Genomic DNA, 22,016 nt, shown 5'->3' on the forward strand with positions numbered 1-22,016 from the left:
GGCTTGGTCGTTGCCTTAGATCTGACAACCAGATGACCCTGAAGGTCCCACGGTCAAACCTAGTGACAAAGGGAGACCGTGCTTTCTCAGTGATGGCACCTAGGCTATGGAATAAGCTCCCTCTGAATATCAAGTCCGCCACCACTCTGGACTCTTTTAGAGCACAGCTTAAAACTCACTGTCACCACCTGCTGCCACCTTGTGGTTTGTATTCAGTTTTCCTTTGTTGGTGCAGTTGACCTTGTTGACCTTAACTTCATTTCTCCTTCCCCTTAGAGTTCCTGTGTTCCCATTGTGGGCGGAGTTGTGAGACGTGCACAGCTGCTCCCAATTTACCCTGATGCTATTTAAGCAGCACCTTGGCAGCTGGGTGGCACTTGGTGATTCCACTCCTCGGCTCTCCACTTCTGATGGCTTCCATGCTTCGTGTTTCTTGCAGCTTGTCATTCTGGCCACTCCCGGTGCCATTCAGCTTGGTGTCTACGCTGGCGGTAGCACGTCTTGCAACTCCGACCCAAGTTTGTTCTATTTTTATGTATTAGTTTTTGTTTTTTCCACGGTGCCCATTTTGAGTTCTCCTTTTTGCACCGTCGCCTTTTGTTCCCTCCAGTGAGAAGCGCCTTTTTGTGAGTACTACTTCAGTAAAGAACTGTTCAACTCACCTTTTGTCTGCATCCTTGGGTTCCTCTCAAACTGTGTTATACAGAGCTGTGACACTCACCTCTTTACCGCAGATTACTTTTGATTTATGTGTTCATTGTGTGTCTTAAATGTTTATTTTAGATTCCTTTGTGTGTCTCATTCTATGTTTCTGTTTTTTTGTTTCTCAACTCCGGCTGATGTAACAGTTGGTTGGGGGGGCGCATAATAAATGAAAATAAGATAACATAACATAACAAACGACGAGTTCAATCTATCGCATCACCAAGCAAACAATCTGAAAATCCCCATCATATCAATAATATATTATTCAAATTATTTAAAGCACACTTCATTGTTTCCCAAAACGTTATTACTGTATTTTCCGGACTATAAGGCCACTTGAAATCCTGTCTTCCCCTCAAAAGTCGATAGTGCACCTTATAACCCGGTTATATTAATTTTTCCCTCTTAACGAGGCATCTCCTCCTAACTATACGAATGCTTATATTGCCCGTCCCCTTAAAATGGGTGGAGGAGTTGCACTAATATACAATGAAAACCTTAACATTACCCCTAACCTAAGTAATACATGTAAATCATTTTAGGTGCTTACTTTGGGGTCTGTCACGCAGCTACCTCTCCACTTAGCTGTTATCTACCGCCCCCCCTGGGCCCTATTCACACTTTATCAGTGAATTTTCAGAGTTTGTCGCTAATCTAGTGACGCACGCAGATAATATAATTATAATGGGGGATTTTAATATCCATTTGAATACCCCATCAGACCCTCCGTGTGTGGCGCTCCAGACTATAATTGATAGCTGTGGTCTCACACAAATAATAAATCAACCCACGCATCACAAGGGTAAAACGATAGATGGAGTCCTTGTCCGGGGTGTCACCACCTCCCAAGTTAAGATACTCTCGTACACTAAAGAAATGTCTGATCATTACCTTATAAAATTCGAAGTTCTGACTCATTGTCAACAAGCTACTAATAATTACTGCTTTAGCAGGAGCAAAATTAATGCTGTCACAACTATGACTCTTGCTTGCCTACTGCCTTCGGTAATGGCGCTATTCCCAAATTATGTGGGCTCTATCGATAACCTCACTAACAACTTTAACGATGCCCTGCACGACACCATTGATAGTATAGCACCGCTAAAGCTAAAAAAGGCCCCTAAAAGGCGTACCCCATGGTTTACAGAAGAAACTAGAGGTCTTAAACTATCATGTAGAAAGCTTGAACGCTAATGGCGTGCGACTAAACTTGAGGTTTTCCATCAAGCATGGAGTGATAGTTTACTAACTTATAAAGGCATGCTTACTTTAGCTAAAGCTAATTACTGTTCCAATCTCATCCGCCTCAATAAAAATGATACTAAATATGTGTTCAGTACAGTAGCATTGCTAACCCAACAAAGGTCTCCTGCCAGTAGCTCCACCCATTCGGCAGACAACTTTATGAATTTCGTTAATAAGAGAATCGAACTCATTAGAAAGGAGATTAAAGACAACGCATCCCAGCTGCAACTGGGTTCTATTAACACAGATACAAATGTATGTACGACGGATTTTGCCCTCCAAAATAGTATCTTTCTTTTGGATGAAATAACATTAGAGGAACTACAGCGGCGTGTAAATGGGATAAAACAAACAACATGTTTACTTGACCCACTTCCTGAGAAACTTATCAAGCAGCTGTTTGTAATATTAGGGCCATCAGTACTAAATATTATAAACTTATCACTTTCCTCTGGCACTGTTCCCCTAGCATTCAAAAAAGCTGTTATTCATCCTCTGCTCAAAAGACCTAACCTCGATCCTAACCTCATGGTAAACTCCCGGCCGGTGTCCCACCTTCCCTTTATCTCAAAAATCCTCGAAAAAATATTTGCACAGCAGCTAAATGAACACTTAGCGTCTAACAATCTCTGTGACCCCTTTAAGTCCGGTTTCAGGGCAAATCACAGCCCTCGCAAAAAATGACTAATGATCTCTTGCTAACTATCGATGCTGATGCGTCATCCATGTTTTGCTGCCTCTTGATCTTAGCGCTGCTTTCGATACTGTCGATCATAACATTCTATTAGAGCGTATCAAAACACGTATTGGTATGTCAGACTTAGCCTTTTCTTGGCTTAACTCCTATTTTACTGTCAGGATGCAGTACATTTCCCAAACCTACTCAGTGGCCTAGTGGTTAGAGTGTCCGCCCTGAGATCGGTAGGTTGTGAGTTCAAACACTGGTCAAGTCATACTAAAGGCTATAAAAATGTGACCCATTACCTCCCTGTTTGGCACTCAGCATCAAGGGTTGGAATTGGGGGTAAATTTACCAAAAATTCCCGGGCGCGGCCACAGCTGCTGCTCACTGCTGCCCTCACCTCCCAGGGGGTGATCAAGGGTGATGGGTCAAATGCAGAGGACACATTTCACCACACCTAGTGTGTGCGTGTGACAATCATTGGTACTTTACTTTATTATTGTAACAATGTGACTTCGGAGTATGTTAAGGTACCGTGTGGAGTTCCACAGGGTTCGGTTCTTGGCCTTGCACCCTTCAGCATCTACATGCTGCCGCTAGGTGACATCATACGCAAATACAGTGTTAGCTTCCACTGTTATGCTGATGACACCCGACTCTACATGCCTCTAAAGCTGACCAACACGCCAGATTGTAGTCAGCTGGAGGCGTGTCTTAATGAAATTAAACAATAGATGTCCACTAACTTCCTGCAACTCAACGCTAAAAAAACTAAAATGCTGATTATCGGTCCTGCTAGGCACCGACACCTATTTAATAATACCACCTTAACATTTGACAACCAAACAATTACACAAAGCGACTCAGTAAAGAATCTCGATTTTATCTTCCACCCAACTCTCTCGTTTGAGTCACACATTAAGAGTGTTACTAAAACAGCCTTCTTTCATCTCCGTAATATCGCTAAATGTGTTCCATTGTGTCCACCAGCGACGCTGAGATCATTGTTCATGCGTTCGTTACGTCTCGTCTCCATTACTATAATGTGTTATTTTCGGGCCTCCCTATGTCTAACATTGAAAGATTACAGTTGGTACAAAATGCGGCTGCTAGAATTTTGACAAGAACAAATAAGTTTGATCATATTACGCCTATACTGTATTTACCTTTATATATATATATATATATACATATATATATATATTTATATACAGTATATATATATATATACATTATATATATATATATATATTTATATACAGTATATATATACCTATACTGGCCTCACCTGCACTGGCTTCCTGTGCACTTAAGATGCGACTTTAAGGTTTTCCTACTTACGTTTAAAATACTACACGGTCTAGCTCCATCCTATCTTGCTGATTGTATTGTACCATATGTCCCGGCAAGAAATCTGCGTTGTAAGAACTCCGGCTTATTAGTGATTCTCAGAGCCCAAAAACAGTCTGCGGGCTATAAAGTATTTTCTATTTTCACTCCAGTACTATGGAATCCCCCCAGTTAGAGATGCTACTGCAATAGAAACATTTAAGTCCCACCTTAAAACTAATTTGTAAACGCTCGCTTTTAAATACAAACCCCGTTTCCATATGAGTTGGGAAATTGTGTTAGATGTAATAATAAACAGAATACAATGATTTGCAAATCATCTTCAACCCATAATCAATTGAATGCACTACAAAGACAACATATTTGATGTTCAAACTCATAAATTTTTTTTTTGTTGCAAATAATAATTAACTTAGAATTTCATGGCTGCAACACGTGCCAAAGTAGTTGGGAAAGGGCATGTTCACCACTGTGTTACATGGCCTTTCCTTTTAACAACACTCAGTAAACGATTGGGAACTGAGGAAACCGTGAGGTGATATCAAATTAACACTAGAGCTGGCCCGCCGATTATATACAGTGGCAGTGCCGCGGTACACCACTAATTCTTATACTTGCCAAACCTCCCGGGAGACTCCCAAATTTCAGTGCCCCTCCCGAGAATTGTAACGTCCCCTCTTCGTCCACTCCAACGCGTGCTGGCTCAGTTACATAATATGTGCGGCTTTGACACGCACACAGAAGTGAATGCAACGCATACTTGATCTTCAGCGATACAGGTCACACTGAGGGTGCCGGTATAAAAACCTTTAACATTGTTAGAAATATACGCCACACTGTGAATCCACACCAAACAAGAAAGACAAACACATTTCGGGAGAACATCCGCACAGTAACACAACATAAACACAACAGAACAAATACCCAGAACCCTTTGCAGCACTAACTCTTCCGGGACGATACAAGGTGTGTGTATGTGTGTGTGTGCGTCCCGGAAGAGTTAGTGCTGCAAAGAGTTCTGGGTATTTGTTCTGTTGTGTTTATGTTGTGTTACCGTGCGGATGTTCTCCCGAAATGTGTTTGTCATTCTTGTTTGGTGTGGATTCACAGTGTGGCGTATATTTCTAACAATGTTAAAGGCCTACTGAAAGCCACTACTACCGACCACGCAGTCTGATAGTTTATATATCAATGATGAAATCTTAACATTGCAACACATGCCAATACGGCCGGGTTAACTTATAAAGTGCAATTTTAAATTTCCCGGTAAACTTCCGGTTGAAAACGTCTATGTATGATGACATATGTGCGTGACGTCAATAGTTAAACAGAAATATTCGGACACCATTGAATCCAATACAAAAAAGCTCTGTTTTCATCTCAAAATTCCACAGTATTTTGGACATCTGTGTTGGTGAATCTTTTGCAATTTGTTTAATGAACAATGAAGAAGAAAGTTGTAGGTGGGATCGGTGTATTAGCGGCGGACTACAGCAACACAACCAGGAGGACTTTGAGATGGATAGCAGACACGCTAGCCGCCGACCTCACCTTGACTTCCTCCGTCTCCGGGCCGCCGACCGCATCTATGATCGTCGCTCCGTCGATCGCTGGAACGCAGGTGAGCACGGGTCGTGATGAGCAGATGAGGGCTGGCGTAGGTGGAGAGCTAATGTTTTTAGCATAGCTCTGTCGAGGTCCGGTAGCTAAGTTAGCTTCAATGGCGTCCTTAGCAACAGCATTGCTAGGCTTTGCCAGGCGGTACAGCATTAACCGTGTGGTTACAGGTCCAGTGTTTGGTAGTATTGTTGATCTTCTGTCTATCCTTCCAGTCAGGGGCTTATTTCTTTTGTTTCTGTCTGCATTTGAGCACGATGCTATCACGTTAGCTCCGTAGCTAAAGTGCTTCGCCGATGTATTGTCGTGGAGATAAAAGTCACTGTGAATGTCCATTTCGCGTTCTCGACTCTCATTTTCAAGAGGATATAGTATCCGAGGTGGTTTAAAATACAAATCTGTGATCCACAATAGAAAAAGGAGAAGGTGTGGAATCCAATGAGCCCTTGTACCTAAGTTACGGTCAGAGCGAAAAAAGATGCGTCCTGCACTGCACTCTAGTCCTTCACTCTTCACGTTCCTCATCCACAAATCTTTTATCCTCGCTCAAATTAATGGGGTAATCGTCGCTTTCTCTGTCCGAATCGCTCTCGCTGCTGGTGTAAACAATGGGGAAATCTGAGGAGCCTTTCAACCTGTGACGTCACGCTACTTCCGGTACAGGCAAGGCTTTTTTTTATCAGCGACCAAAAAGTTGCAAACTTTATGGTCGATGTTCTCTACTAAATCCTTTCAGCAAAAATATGGCAATATCGCGAAATGATCAAGTATGACACAGAATGGATCTGCTATCCCCGTTTAAATAAGAACATTTCATTTCAGTAGGCCTAGAAGTCCCAGCATTTTTCTGTCTACCTAGAAGACCCAGAGGGGTCATTTGGCCCGACGCTTTTCCCGAATACACTAATCACTCATTTTGTTATGGTAATGAGGCTGTTAGGGGCAGTTTGTCTAGGTAGACAGAAAAATTATACATGTGGGAAATGCCGAAAGGAGCAATGGCAGTGCCAGGATTGTGAGTGACTGCTCAAATGTATGTCAGTCACGTTTACATGGACATGGTTTTTCATTCTTTGTAAATATGCTTTTTTCTTTGTAAATTTTTTTTTTTAAACTATTTTTGGCACACAAAAATAACAATTGCTTCTGCAACAACCCTCCACACCAAAACTGGGAAAACAGTTGCTTTTTCATTCTTTGTAAATATGTTTTGTTTTGTATTTTTTTTAACAATAAATGTCAGAGTGTTGATCCCTTCATTCTGTTGATCCTTGCAAAAACACACACAACCTACCTCAGAACTAAAGCTTGAGCTGTAAGGTCCCCTCCCCCACACAGGCTCAAGTGGCCCCCTGCCGTGTGCCACTAACAGCCACATTTTCATAACAAAAGGAGTGTCCACAGGGGGGACTATGGGTCAAATGACCCTCTTGTGTGTTTTCTAGGTAAAAATGTCAATTGACCCTTCTCTGGGACTTCGCGTGTTAAAGTTGCTTATACGGCCACTCTCATTGTAAACTGTATCGCTGTTGATGAAGTATGCTTTGCATTTACGTGTGTGTGCGTACAGGAGCCGCTCATATCTTGTGACTGGGCGGGCACGTTGTTAGAAGGGATGAAAAGCGGACGTGACGTCAGCTCATAGAGGACGTTAGAAGCAGTGCCTGTAAGGCACGCCCCCAAGACTGTACAAGATACAATGACTGATGAACACCTTCGTTCAATAATGAGGGTTGCCTCAGCTCGAAGCCTGAGCCCCGACATTAATGAACTAGCATCCAAGAAAAGATGGCAAGTATCTGGCTTGGGCACATCAGATTAGATCAGTGTGTTGCAAACCGAGCAGTTTAAAGTCTTGAATGGTTGGTTTATTCATTATTTTATTTTCAAATTTATTAGCCTGTGGAAAAAGTTAATGTTGATATTTACCTCAGAAGGCTGCAAATAGGAAAGAGGCATTCAATTTTTATTTAAATTGTATTTGATATGCCATTGATATTTTTTAATTATTATTATCATTATTTGAAACTCGATTTTGCATGTCACTATAACGTTTTATAAGCCTTGCTTGTTCAATATTTAATGCAAAACTTGTTTGGGTCCCTATTAAAAGGTTAATTTGTTCAACCTTGGCCCGCGGCTTTGTTCAGTTTAAAATTTAGGCCCAGTCTGTATTTGAGTTTGACACCCCTGATGTAGAGCTTCAGTCGTTCAACAGTCCGGGGTCTCCGCTGTCGTATTTTACACTTCATAATGCGCCACACATTTTCGATGGGAGACAGGTCTGGACTGCAGGCGGGCCAGGAAAGTACCCGCACTGTTTTTGTACGTTGTTGTAACACGTGCTGAATGTGGCTTGGCATTATCTTGCTGAAATAAGCAGGGGCGTCCACGAAAAAGACGGCGCTTAGATGGCAGCATATGTTGTTCCAAAAGCTGTATGTACCTTTCAGCATTAATGGTGCCTTCACAGATGTGTAAGTTACCCATGTCTTGGGCACTAATACACCCCCATACCATCACACATGCTGGCTTTTCAACTTTGCGCCAGTTAGACCAGTTGATCTGCCCTCTCTTTTCTGCTCTGCCCTACCTGAAGAGGTTATTAGGTGACCCCAGATGAGGCACTAGCTGTTCCAAGGACCCGGGGTGGACCACTCATCTGTGCATCAATTGGGGATGTCTCTGCGCTGCTGACTTGTCTCCGTTCAAGATGATCTCCTGCTGGCCCCACTATGGACTGGACTCTCACACAATTAACTAGATCCACTATGGACTGGACTCTCACACTATTAACTAGATCCACTATGGACTGGACTCTCACACTATTAACTAGATCCACTATGGACTGGACTCTCACACTATTAACTAGATCCACTATGGACTGGACTCTCACACTATTAACTAGATCCACTATGGACTGGACTCTCACACTATTAACTAGATCCACTATGGACTGGACTCTCACACTGTTAACTAGATCCACTTTGGACTGGACTCTCACACTGTTAATTAGATCCACTATGGACTGGACTCTCACACTATTAACTAGATTCACTATGGACTGGACTCTCACACTATTAACTAGATCCACTATGGACTGGACTCTCACACTATTAACTAGATCCACTTTACGTCCATCGTACCGGTCGCAAAGGTTTCTCATTGTTCCCATTCATTGGGTTGAGTTTTTCCTTGCCCTGATGTGGGATCTGAGCCTAGGATGTCGTTGTGGCTTGTGCAGCCCTTTGAGAAATTTGTGATTAAGGAATATATAAATAAACTTTGATTGATTGAACGCTTATATGGTTTTTCACCTGTGTGTGTTCTCATGTGTTGAGTCAAACAGCTTTTTTGAGAAAAGCTTTTGCCACAAACTGAGCAGCTCGAACATTTTTACCTTCACAGTCTTTATCGCTGCTCAAAGGTTCTTCAACCTCGTCTTCGTCTTGTGGTTTCTCTTCATCATCTTCAGTCTTCACAGAGAGAATACTCAGTGGAAACTTGGTGTAATCAGCTTCCTCTCGTCCTAGAAGACACTCTCCCTCCTGAGTGATGCAGAGTTCCTCCTCTTCCTTTTTAATGCAGGGTGGTTGTGGAGTCTCCTGCTTCAAAGTGGAGCTCCCCCCTAACTGAGGGGAAACTTCTTCTGGATTACCGATCAGCTGCTGGACGTCTGCAAGACACAAACAACAAAAACACACTTTCTTATATACTGTATGTGTGTGTAGTAGGTTTGTTCGGTATCACTACGGGTTCAAAAAGGAGAGAGGCTAACGCCACGCTACTGGGAACTGTAGTTAAGCTACATAGCGTCACTACTTGTTGTGCACTACTGCCCATCACCAGAGGTGGGTAGTAACGCGCTACATTTACTCCGTTACATCTACTTGAGTAACTTTTGGGATAAATTGTACTTCTAAGAGTAGTTTTGATGCAACATACTTTTACTTTTACTTGAGTATATTTATAGAGAACAAACGCTACTTTTATCTACATTCAGCTCGCTACTCGCTACTAATTTTTATCGATCTGTTAATGCACGCTTTGTTTGTTTTGGTCTGTCAGACAGACCTTCAAAGTGCCTGCGTTTCACCAAATACAGTCACTGGTGACGTTTGACTCCGTTCCACCAATCAGATGCAGTCACTGGTGACGTTGGACCAATCAAACAGAGCCAGGCGGTCACATGACCTGACTTAAACAAGTTGAAAAACCTATTGGGGTGTTACCATTTAGTGGTCAATTGTACGGAATATGTACTGTGCTGTGCAATCTACTAATAAAAGTTTCAATCAATAAATCAAAAGTGTGAAGGAAAAAAGACACTTTTTTATTTCAACCGTACTTCCCGTCAAAAGCCTAAAGACTGACCGCACAGTTCCTGTCTTCACAATAAAAGTGCCGCTCCGTCGCACCTGCGCTTCAAAATAAAAGTCTTCGAAAGCCAGCGCAAACAAGCTAGCAAGCTACGGAGTTTGCCGCCAATGTATTTCTTGTAAAGTGTATAAAAACGAATATGGAAGCTGGACAAATAAGATGCCAAAAACCAACCACTTTCATGTAGTATTAGACAGAAAGGAGGAACTTTTTTTCTCTTCCATTTGAAAACGTGGACATTATCAGCACTACTGTCTGATTCCAATCAATGCAAGTCATCAGAATCAGGTAATACACCAACTTATATTCTTGTCTTCATGAAAGAAAGGAATCTATATGTTAAACATGCATGTATATTCATTAAAACACCTTTAACATGTAAACAAAAACGGCAAAATAAATAAATATACACACACACATTATATATATATATATATATCTATATATATATATATATATATATAGATATATATATATATAGATATATATATATATATATATAGATATATATATCTATATATCTATATATATATATATATATATTTATAGATATATATATCTATATATATATATATATATATATATATATATATATATATATATATATATATATATATATATATATATATATATAGATATATATATATATGTATGTATATGTGTGTGTGTGTATATATATATATATATCAGTGTTTCCCATAAACTGCCAAGATACCTGTGGCGGTGGGGGCGTGGCTATGGGCGTGGTCACCATGACATAATCGAGTAATTTGCATAATTTACTACAATGATATGATTTTCTCTAAAAAGGCTCAAAAAATGTATACTTACTCAGTGTTTCCCATAAACTGCCAAGATACCTGTGGCGGTGGGGGCGTGGCTATGGGCGTGGCCACCATGACATCATCGAGTATTTTGCATAATTTACTACAATGATATGATTTTCTCTAAAAAGGCTAAAAAAATGTATACTTACTAATCAATAATAACAGTTTTGTTTTAAACGTCCATCCATCCATCCATCCATCCATCCATTTTACAATAGCATTACAACACTTTATGTACATATTTATATACAGACTTGAACAATAAGTTATTCACTGAAAAATATGTATTAATTGTGGTTCTTACAAAAAATATATCTTATAAAATATAAAAGCTAAAATGTCTCTTAAAGCTCTGCCCCTTTCATTTGCATACTAAATAATTTAACTTTAGCCTACTACTACAACCATATTATTTACCAGCAACATAAAGTGAAACAGAGGCAGAAGTGTCCTGCCACAGTCAGTAACAAATAAACAGAAAACAGTAGTGGTCAAATACAAATAAGGCAACAAGAGAAGTATTAAAGATTAAAGTACCAATGATTGTCACACACACACTAGATGTGGTGAAATTTGTCCTCTGCATTTGACCCATCCCCTTGGGGAGCAGTGGGCAGCAGTCCTACACTTCTCTTTTGTAAAGTAAATGTGAACAGCCTATATGGGCATCTACATCAACTATATGATTTGCCTGAGAAGCTGGACAGGACCAAAAATAAAAAAAAATTTAAAAAAATGTTTTATTTGTGGCGGACGTATTTCTTTTGTGGCGGGCCGCCACAAATAAATGAATGTGTGGGAAACACTGTGTGTATATATATATATATATATATATATATATATATATATACAGTGTTACAAAGTAACGCGTTACTGTAACGCCGTTAGTTTCGGCGGTAACTAGTAATCTAACGCGTTATTTTTTATATTTAGTAACTCGGTTACCGTTACTACATGATGCGTTACTGCGTTATTTTACGTTACTTTTAATGTAGTATAAAGTGTGTTAGTGTCGTAGTTCTGATTCTTCTTGTGTCACAAACCGGAGAAGAGAGACCTGCGCTCTGTGTGTGTCTGAGTGTGGGGAGAGAGAGGAGGGGGGCGGGGGCGTGTCTGATCATGGCGGCGCTGCAGTCGAGTTTGTTAACATGGAGATATTTTCACTACTTTTCTTTTGTCGAGCACAAAGAAAATAACATTTTAGTTAAATGTAAATTGTGCTTTGGACCAAAGATCCCATCTACTGCCCAAAACAGCAATTCAAATCTGCTGAAACAAGCTACATAAGCAACATGCTTCGACGTAGCTAGTAAAGAGAGACAGAGACACCGATGCCACTTTCCCTCCACCACCACCACTTAAGGATTAACTCTGCCTCTGCTCATCATTCAGCACTGAAGGTACACACTCTGTCAATCAATGTTCCCTCTAATTGTTCATGTGTGTGAGCAAACGCAAAAACTCCCTGAGCATTGAGTGGAGGCCATGTGAGCAACATCAGACGTGCACACTGTGGCTACACCAGCAGCACACCTGTCCCAAACCTGACTAAATAACAACTTCAATCTCCATTCATCTATCCATTTCATACCGCTTGTCCCTTTCGGGGTCGCTGGAGCCTATCTCAGCTGCATTCGGGCAGAAGGCGGGGTACACCCTGGACAAGTCCCCACCTCATCGCAGGGCCAACACAGATAGACAGACAACATTCTCTTTTTATTATAATCAAATTACAGCAGTCATTTCCATTTTTAATATAAGTGTTTAGGCCCACTTACAATGACAATAACAACAAATATTGTTTTTCATGAACTGTGTACTTGTATTGTTTGTCTGGGTGGAGGTCCTGCTTTGGAAATAGTTTGTACCCCTTTCAGACATTGCATTTAGTTCCCATTAAAACATTCACATGTTGCACAATGAGATGTAAGCAGGGGATCATGTGTACATTCCTGCAACTTCCTGTTTGTAAAATTTATATTTTTATTAGTATTTATTTAATATACTAACAGCATTTCATGATTAATATTTATAAATTAAGATTCCTAATTAATGACACTAGAATAAGCACACATTTGATTGGTAAATCATAGTGTAACGACCTGGAATGACACTTTATGTGTGGTGTTGGAGTTGTCCGACTTTTTGTGTGGCTGTAAACGCATCACTGGCTAAGTGCCATATGTGCGTGTGTTGGCGCAAGTGAGAAAGAGCGAGCGGCTGCTGTTGATATAACAAAGTTGCTTTTGGTCTGGTTTGTACTGCAAAAAATGACCACTTTTGCTAGATATCATTTTTTTAGTAATGTTTTGGTGATGTGTTTTTGGCCGACAAAGAGTTTTGCTCAGTAAAGTGATGGATGGCATTCATGTCCTCAAAGCGTCTCGACAGACGTTACAATATTTGAACAATGATGACGAAAACTGTTTTCTCTGTCGTGTCCGTGTGCGGAAAATTGTAGAGCGCTTATTTTTTTATTTGATTTTGTGCGTGGCATAGATTTGCCGTGCGCAGAGGACGCTTGAGCAGTGCGCAATTGCACAGGCGCGCACCTTAGAGGGAACGTTGCTGTCAATTCTCTTGTATACTCTTTCATCCTAGACTTCTAGAGTGTTTGACTATCACATCACTCTAAATGTATAGACTATAAAGTTCACAAACATAAAGAGGGATTCTAGTGGGCCAGACCAATCTTTCCTTATCTCTAAACTAAAACTGGGGAAATGTGTAGAGTGTTCTGGGCTTCAGACATGATTTTGTGTCAGAATTCTTTGAGGAAAAAACGCCTGGTTAGGCTTTGTGTATGTAGTGTGTGCCTTTCTTGCTTTACAGCTATGTTGTTATTATGCTGTTTGTTACTTATGTATGTTATGTTGCAGCTATTTAAAATAGTTTTGTCAATTTGTTCTGGCCAGAAACAAATTGGCCTTTGTAACATATCTTTGTCTTTGTGTGTTGTATGTAGACCACATTGTTTGTGTGTTGTATGTAGACCACATTGTTTGTGTGTTGTATGTAGACCACATTGTTTGTGTGTTGTATGTAGACCACATTGTTTGTGTGTTGTATGTAGACCACATTGTTTGTGTGTTGTATGTAGACCACATTGTTTGTGTGTTGTATGTAGACCACATTGTTTGTGTGTTGTATGTAGACCACATTGTTTGTGTGTTGTATGTAGAGCACATTGTTTGTGTGTTGTATGTAGACCACATTGTTTGTGTGTTGTATGTAGACCACATTGTTTGTGTGTTGTATGTAGAGCACATTGTTTGTGTGTTGTATGTAGACCACATTGTTTGTGTGTTGTATGTAGACCACATTGTTTGTGTGTTGTATGTAGACCACATTGCTTAGCAGAGTTGAGTGATGCAAATGCATGTCAAGTTGATCAACACATTGTATTATTCTCCAGTGCAATAACAGTACTGACATGAAGGCTAAAGGGCATTAATGGGAGCTTTAAAAAAAAAGAAGAAAAAAAGAAGTAACTAAATAGTCACTTTTCAAAGTAACGCATTACTTTTTGGTGTAAGTAACTGAGTAACTATAACTAGTTACTGGTTTTCAGTACCGAACCCAACACTGTATATATATGATATGTGTGTGTATGTTACTCATCAGTTACTCAGTACTTGAGTAGTTTTTTCACAACATACTTTTTACTTTTACTCAAGTAAATATTTGGGTGACTACTCCTTACTTTTACTTGAGTAATAAATCTCTAAAGTAACAGTACTCTTACTTGAGTACAATTTTTGGCTACTCTACCCACCTCTGCCCATCACTGATTCTAACTCCTAAATAAACGCTAACAAAAGTCAGCTAACAATGCAGGTAATGGGGATGCACTCTATTTCTTTTATTAAAAAAAACTAACAAAATATCCAGCAACTTTTTATATACACGCTGTAAGTATATATGTAATGTAATAACAGGCACATTCATAATAACATGTAATATTTACGTATTTTCATCATTTTTTATCATTTTAATCAAATGGCGGCACATTATTTTCACAGACGCATCACAACGTTCGCTATTTCCTTCAACACCACCACCAACTATTACTAATGAAGGCAGACTTCACGAGTGCCATTAAAGAAGACTTTGGGACAAATTATGATCCAGAACCTTATATTTTTGAGCCTGAATATAAGGAGGATGAGCTACAAGTTTTAGAAGCTGACTGATAAGCGGATCAAGCAATTAGCACTATTGCTGAGTGCTAAACAAAAAATACAAACTATATACCATCCAATCTCGATTAATATCACTTTTTATTTAAATTAAAGCAGTTCTTCCGGTGCAGGATACTACTGCGGTAACTTCTGACAAACATTTCCGCCATTTTTGATCGAGGTAAAAATGCTAACAGGTTCTTTGTTTACATTGTTCAACAAAGTCGGCTACTTTCTATTTTTAGGGCTTGGAATTCAAATAGCTTTCAAATGAGGGAACGCAACACACTCACCTTCATCTTCGCTTTTCAGATTGTTCTCCGTTGGTGGCGCTGATTCTCTTTCATGTTCTCTTTTAGCGGACGTCGCCATCTTAGCATAGCAGTAGTCGTCCATCTTCTATCACGTCTTCAATCTTCACTTCAGATAACACGCCATCGCTCCACATCCAAAGTCCGTTTGGTGGGCTTAAGAAAAGGTGAATAGTTGAGGTATTTGATGCTATTTTTGAATCTATAAGATCGTAAATGTGAAACTTCTCCGGAAAGCCACGCCGCTTAGTCCGCCATCTTGGACTTTCCGCTTTACCACTGTTTCATGTGTTTGCGCATGCGCCAGAAGTGTGCAACTTCCGATCGACAACTGCACTTTAAAAAATAAAATACCTTTTAAATAACTAGCGGCCCTTTTCATCTTTTCTTACATTTCTGGCTCATAATTGAAGTGCTCCTTATCGCGAAAACATTTCTGACATCAAAATACTTTGGAGATAGAAATGAAACAAAAATCGACAATGTTGTATTCTGTCTTTTAGTGGGTTCAAGCAAACGGCAAGTTGTTTGACAAAGTAAGTCCTGTGAAAGTGTGAAACTAATAAAATAATCAACCAGAACTTACAATTAGTCTGACATCCAAAAAAGAAAACACATAGATTTCACAAACATATCAGAAGTAATCATACCTCATTGGCCTCATAAACTCCAAGGGAATAAAGTTTATTTTCAATCCGAGACTCCATTAACGTCTTCCACATCAAACACTTGTCGTCTCTTGCTGCTTCCTTAATTCCCTCACATATTAATTGTCCCCCCAACAACGTGACCAAACCGGAAACAAAACATATATTCCCCACTCAATTGACATGGGTTTGCAACAAAAATAAAGTTAACATAAACTTGCATGAATTAACCCAAGGAAATGCATTTTTAATCACATTATGTGTACAATATTAACTTATCTTTATGCATTGTATTTATTTATTCTCACCAACTATGACATTATATATCAAATATACATGTTGCTTCTGTCAGCAGCTACACTGACATTGATGTGTCTCTAAGAACTGAACACATTTTTATAACTTATAAGAAAATGTGTTTGTACAGTAACCTGCTCACATGAGGTCTATAACAAGATCTGATAGCTCAGTTACAGCTCTATTTATTACCAAATATGTGTTATATGTGTTTTTTGTTGCACAATTGCACCAAAAAAAATTCCTAGTTTGTGAACCCGTTCTCAAACAATGGCAATAAAACTATTCTGATGAGTCAGATTACAGCAGGGGTGTCAAACTCATTTTAGCTCAGGGGCCACATGGAGGAAAATCTATTTCCACGTGGGCGGGACGGGTAAAATCATGGCATGATAACTTAAAAATACGACTACGACAACTTCAGATTGTTTTCTTTATTTTACCTCGGTCCAAAATAGAACAAGCACATTCTGAAAATGTACATATCACAAATAATCCTCTTGACAAAACACTTCAAGTTAGTTGAACATTCAGAGGGGGAAAAATGGTGCATTTTCCAAAACACCTTGATGAACAAAATGAATTTAGACTTAATCTCAGTGTTTCTATTAAACTTTAAGTCACAACCCATCTAGGATTGAACAAGAAACTAAATAAAGCATGAATAAAAACTATTCTATGTATCAACTACCTCATTTGTCATTTCCACATATTAATCCTGTGCTAACTCAACAAACCATACACACTGAGGTAGAAACTATTCAATAGTGTTGAGTTACTTCCTGTCTTCTAGACATAATGTGTATTGATAGAAATATAAAAGCTGTGGAATGTGTGAACAATTTCAACAAAGCACAAATAAAAAGTTAAAAGACTGACAGTATTGCAGTAAATCACACACTGTTCACTTTCTTTACATTTGCACAGAAGACAATCATTTTCACAGAACTATATCAGTGTGCAGTGTCTCATGCTGCATTTTAATTATGTCAGTTTTGATACATCTCAACTTTGCAGTGAAAAAGGGTGTAGTGCAGGTTTTTGAGCGTACACAAACTTGACACATGAGGCCCCAGGTCCCTGGACTGAAGAAGGAGTAACCAAGCACTTGAAGCATCATCTATCTTACTGTTCAGGAAGGTTTCAGATACAGAGAAGACATGGGGTCATGAGTAGATAAGATTATGCTCCAAATAATCCAAGTTTGTATGAATACCTCAGATATTTGTGAAAGAAGCAGTGAGGAGGTCCTGGTTAGGGTGGATGTCACCACATATGAGCAACATACCACAAACTAAACAGCTAATTGGTTATTTTCCCTTGTGTGTTCTTATGTGTTTTACTGCGTCTGCATTATGTGTGAACCTTTTACAGCACATTGAACAACTGAATGGTTTTTCACCTGTGTGTGTTCTCATGTGGGGAGTCAAAGAGTTATTGCGATAAAAGCTTTCCCCACAAACTGAACAATTAAATGGTTTTTCACCTGTGTGTGTTCTCATGTGTTAAGTCAACGAACTATTTTGAGAAAAGCTTTTGCAGCAAACTGAACAACTTAACGAGTTTTTAACCTGTGTGTGTTCTCATGTGTTTAGTCAAATATCTCTTAAAAGAATAGCTTTTGCCACAAACTGAACAATTAAATGGTTTTTCACCTGTGTGTGTTCTGATGTGGTGACTCAAAGAGTATTTGTGAGAAAAGCTTTCGCCACAAACTGAACAATTGAAGGGTTTTTCACCTGTGTGTGTTCTCATGTGTTGAGTCAAAGTGCTCTGTAAAGAATAGTTTTTACCACATATCGAACAGTTAAATGGTTTTTCACCTGTGTGTGTTCTCATGTGGTGAGTCAAAGCGGTATTTTGAGAAAAGCTATCGCCACAAACTGAACAACTAAATGGTTTTTCACCTGTGTGTGTTCTCATGTGTCGAGTCAAATGGCTATTTTGAGGAAAGCTTTTGCCACAAACTGAACAATTGAATGGTTTTTCACCTGTGTGTGTTCTCATGTGTTGAGTCAACAAGCCATTTCGAGAAAAACTTTTGCCACAAACTGAACAAGTAAATGTTTTTTCTCCTATGTGTCTTCCCATGTGTTTAGTCAAATTATTCTTAACAGAAAATATTTTGCCACAAACTGAACATTTAAATGTTTTTTCTCCTGTGTGTGTTCTCATGTGTTTAGTCAAATTGCTATTTTGAGAAAAGCTTACGCCACAAACTGAACATTTAAATGGTTTTTCACCTGTGTGTGTTCTCATGTGTTTAGTCAAATTGCTATTTTGAGAAAAAATGTTGCCACAAACTGAACACTTAAACGGTTTTTCACCTGTGTGTGTTCTCATGTGTCGAGTCAAAATGCTATTTTGAGAAAAATCTTTGCTACAAACTGAACACTTAAATGGTTTTTCACCTGTGTGTGTTCTCATGTGCCGAGTCAATTGGCTCTTTTTAGTAAAACTTTCAGCACAAACTGAGCAGCTCAAACATGTTTTACCTCTCTTCTTTGTAGAGCATTCAGAGTGTTTGTTGTCAGTGTGAGTCCTCATATCACCTTCACAGTCTGTATCGCTGCTCAAAGGTTCTTCAACCTCGTCTTCAGCCTCACTATCTGATAGTGGAGCTAAGAGGTTGTCTACTTGTGGTTTCTCTTCATCATCTTCAGTCTTCACAGAGAGAATACTCAGTGGAAACTTGGTGTAATCAGCTTCCTCTCGTCCTAGAAGACACTCTCCCTCCTGAGTGATGCAGAGTTCCTCCTCTTCCTTTTTAATGCAGGGTGGTTGTGGAGTCTCCTGCTTCAAAGTGGAGCTCCCCCCTAACTGAGGGGAAACTTCTTCTGGATTACCGATCAGCTGCTGGACATCTGCAAGACACAAACAACAAAAACACACTTTCTTCTATGTACTGTATGTGTGTGTAGTAGGGTTGTACAGTATACTGCTACTAATAAAGTATCGTGGTACTAATCAATTGAAATCGGTACTATACCACCTTTAAAAAGTACCGGTACCGTTCTTTCATCTGAATGCTGCTGTGAGGCGGTGACTACAGAGCCGAGGCGCATGATGTTGAGTGTGTCAAAACGCACACACAAAGTGCATACAAGCAATAACATGGTGGAGAGGAAGAAAGGCAACAAAGGACAATTCTACTGGTTAATAAAGAGGGTGCGTGAAGTGTAAATAGTGACAGGTTGTAGAACATGTTTAAATGCAGTAATGGTTTGAATACTAAAGAGCTGAAAAGCTCTAGAAAGGCCAGTGCAGGGGTCTCTAAACTAAAACAAAAAATACATATATACATATATATATATATATATATATTTATATTTATATATATACACATATATATATATAGCCCATACATATGTGTGTATTCATGTATATATACACATATATTGATATACTACACATAATATTAATGGCGTTTCCAGTGAGGGTTGGACTCCACCAAGGCTGCCCTTTATCGCCCATTCTGTTCATAACTTTTATGGACATAATTTCTAGGCGCAGCCAGGGTGTTGAGGGGATCTGGTTTGGTGGCTGCAGGATTAGGTCTCTGCTTTTTGCAGATGATGTGGTCCTGATGGCTTCATCTGGCCAGGATCTTCAGCTCTCACTGGATCGGTTCGCAGCCGAGTGTGAAGCGACTGGGATGAGAACCAGCACCTCCAAGTCCGAGTCCATGGTTCTCGCCCCGAAAAGGGTGGAGTGCCATCTCCGGGTTGGGGAGGAGATCTTGACCCAAGAGGAGGAGTTCAAGTACCTCAGAGTCTTGTTCACGAGTGAGGGAAGAGTGGATCGTGAGATTGACAGGCGGATCGGTGTGGCGTCTTCAGTAATGCGGACGTGTTGAAGAAGGAGCTGAGCCGGAAGGCAAAGATCTCAATTTACCGGTCGATCTACGTTCCCATCCTCACCTATGGTCATGAGCTTTGGGTTATACCGAAAGGACAAGATCACGGGTACAAGCGGCCCAAATGAGTTTCCTCCGCCAGGTGGCGGGGCTCTCCCTTAGAGATAGGGTGAGAAGCTCTGCCATCCGGGAGGAGCTCAAAGTAAAGCCACATTGATAGGAGCCAGGTGAGGTGGTTCGGGCATCTGGTCAGGATGCCACCCAAACGCCTCCCTGGGGAGGTGTTTCTGGCACGTCTGACCAGTAGGAGGCCACGGGTAAGACCCAGGACACGTTGGGAGTCTCCTGGCTGGCCTGGGAACGCCTCGGGTGGAGCTGGACGAAGTGGCTGGGGAGAGGGAAATCTGGGCTTCTCTGCTTAGGCTGCTGCCCCCGCGACCCGACCTCTGATAAGCAGAAGAAGATGGATGGATGGGACGGCGTGGCTCGGTTGGTAGAGCGGCCGAGCCAGCAACTTGAGGGTTCCCGGTTCGATCCCTAGCTTCTGCCATTTGAGTCCCGTCCGTTGTGTCCCTGAGCAAGACCTTGCTCCTGATGGGTCATGGTTAGCGCCTTGCATGGCAGCTCCAGCCATCAGTGTGTGAATGTGTGTGTGAATGTGGAAATAGTGTCAAAGCGCTGTGAGTACCTTGAAGGTAGAAAAGCACTATACAAGTATAACCCATTTACCATTTAATATATATACACATATTATATTTATATATACCGGCCGGCGACAGCCTGACGCCAGATGAAGTCAACTAAAATAGTACTTCATCAATTAGTTTAAGTTTAAAACAACATGGTGTATAAAGTGTTTACTTTCTACAATATTCCCAATCAAAAGTTGACAGTAATGAAATTATTCTTGTTCTTTATGACCTCCAATCCTCTGCACGTTGATGTAGACATGTGGTCCAGTCTTCTCTTCACATCTCTTACTCTTCCCCAACATCTCTTCTTTCAAATCATTATTTTCTTTACACAAGCGCTTGTTTTGCTCTTCCACTTTCTTCATTTGACTTTTGCATTCTTTCATCTCCTCTGATGTGAACTCCACTGCCTTCTTCAAGCTAACAATCATGGCGGCCCTTTGTTTACATTCTTCAACAAGTTCGGCTAATTTCGACTTTAAGGGCTTGAAATTCAAATAGCTTTCAAATGACAAAACTTCAAGTCACTCACCTTCTTCTTTCGTCTTTATCTCCGTTGGTGATTTGCTGGAAGTTGGTGGCGCTGATTCTCTTTCATGTTCTCTTTTAGCGGACGTCGCCATCTTAGCATAGCAGTAGTCGTCCATCTTCTATCACGTCTTCAATCTTCACTTCAGGTAACACTCCACCACTGCAAACTCAACCTGCGTTCCGTGGTCTTCAAAAAGACGAATCGTTGAGAATATATATGGCGGGTGGATCGTAGAAACGTCTTTAGGACGCCGCAGTCGCCCAGTCCGCCATCTTGTTGCCCGCCAAAGTAGTCTGTCCGTTTGCGCATGCGCTAAAATCAGCACATTCCGCTTCCTACTTTCCGCCAGTATTTTTCAAAATATAAGCATTTTAATAAATGTTTTAAAACAACCGAGTGCATATGTTACATACCTTTGTAAGTAAAATATTATTTTATTTGGTGTGCTGTAATTATTTCGTCATTCTATTTGCACTACAACGGGGGTGTCCAAACTTTTTCCACCAAGGGCCGCATACTGAAAAGTCAAATCATGCGATGGTCATTTTATATTTTTATTTTGTAAAATATAAAATGCTAAAAAACAACAAAAAAACAACAACACAAATACTTTGTGTCTAAAGACAATCATTTGTGACTGTTTTGTGGGCGACGAAACGTATCATTAGTCCATACTTGCCAACCCTCCCGTTTT

The 22,016-nt window shown here is 40.2% G+C and overlaps 1 pseudogene; it reads right to left on the minus strand.

Annotated features, from left to right (window-relative positions):
* LOC133632089 (zinc finger protein Xfin-like) overlaps positions 1-21,589 on the minus strand; it is a 30,224-nt pseudogene extending 8,635 nt beyond the window's left edge.
* Between the last annotated feature and the right edge of the window lie 427 nt (positions 21,590-22,016).

The sequence above is a fragment of the Entelurus aequoreus genome, linkage group LG17 (genome assembly GCF_033978785.1).
Source record: "Entelurus aequoreus isolate RoL-2023_Sb linkage group LG17, RoL_Eaeq_v1.1, whole genome shotgun sequence".
Lineage (NCBI taxonomy): Eukaryota > Metazoa > Chordata > Actinopteri > Syngnathiformes > Syngnathidae > Entelurus > Entelurus aequoreus.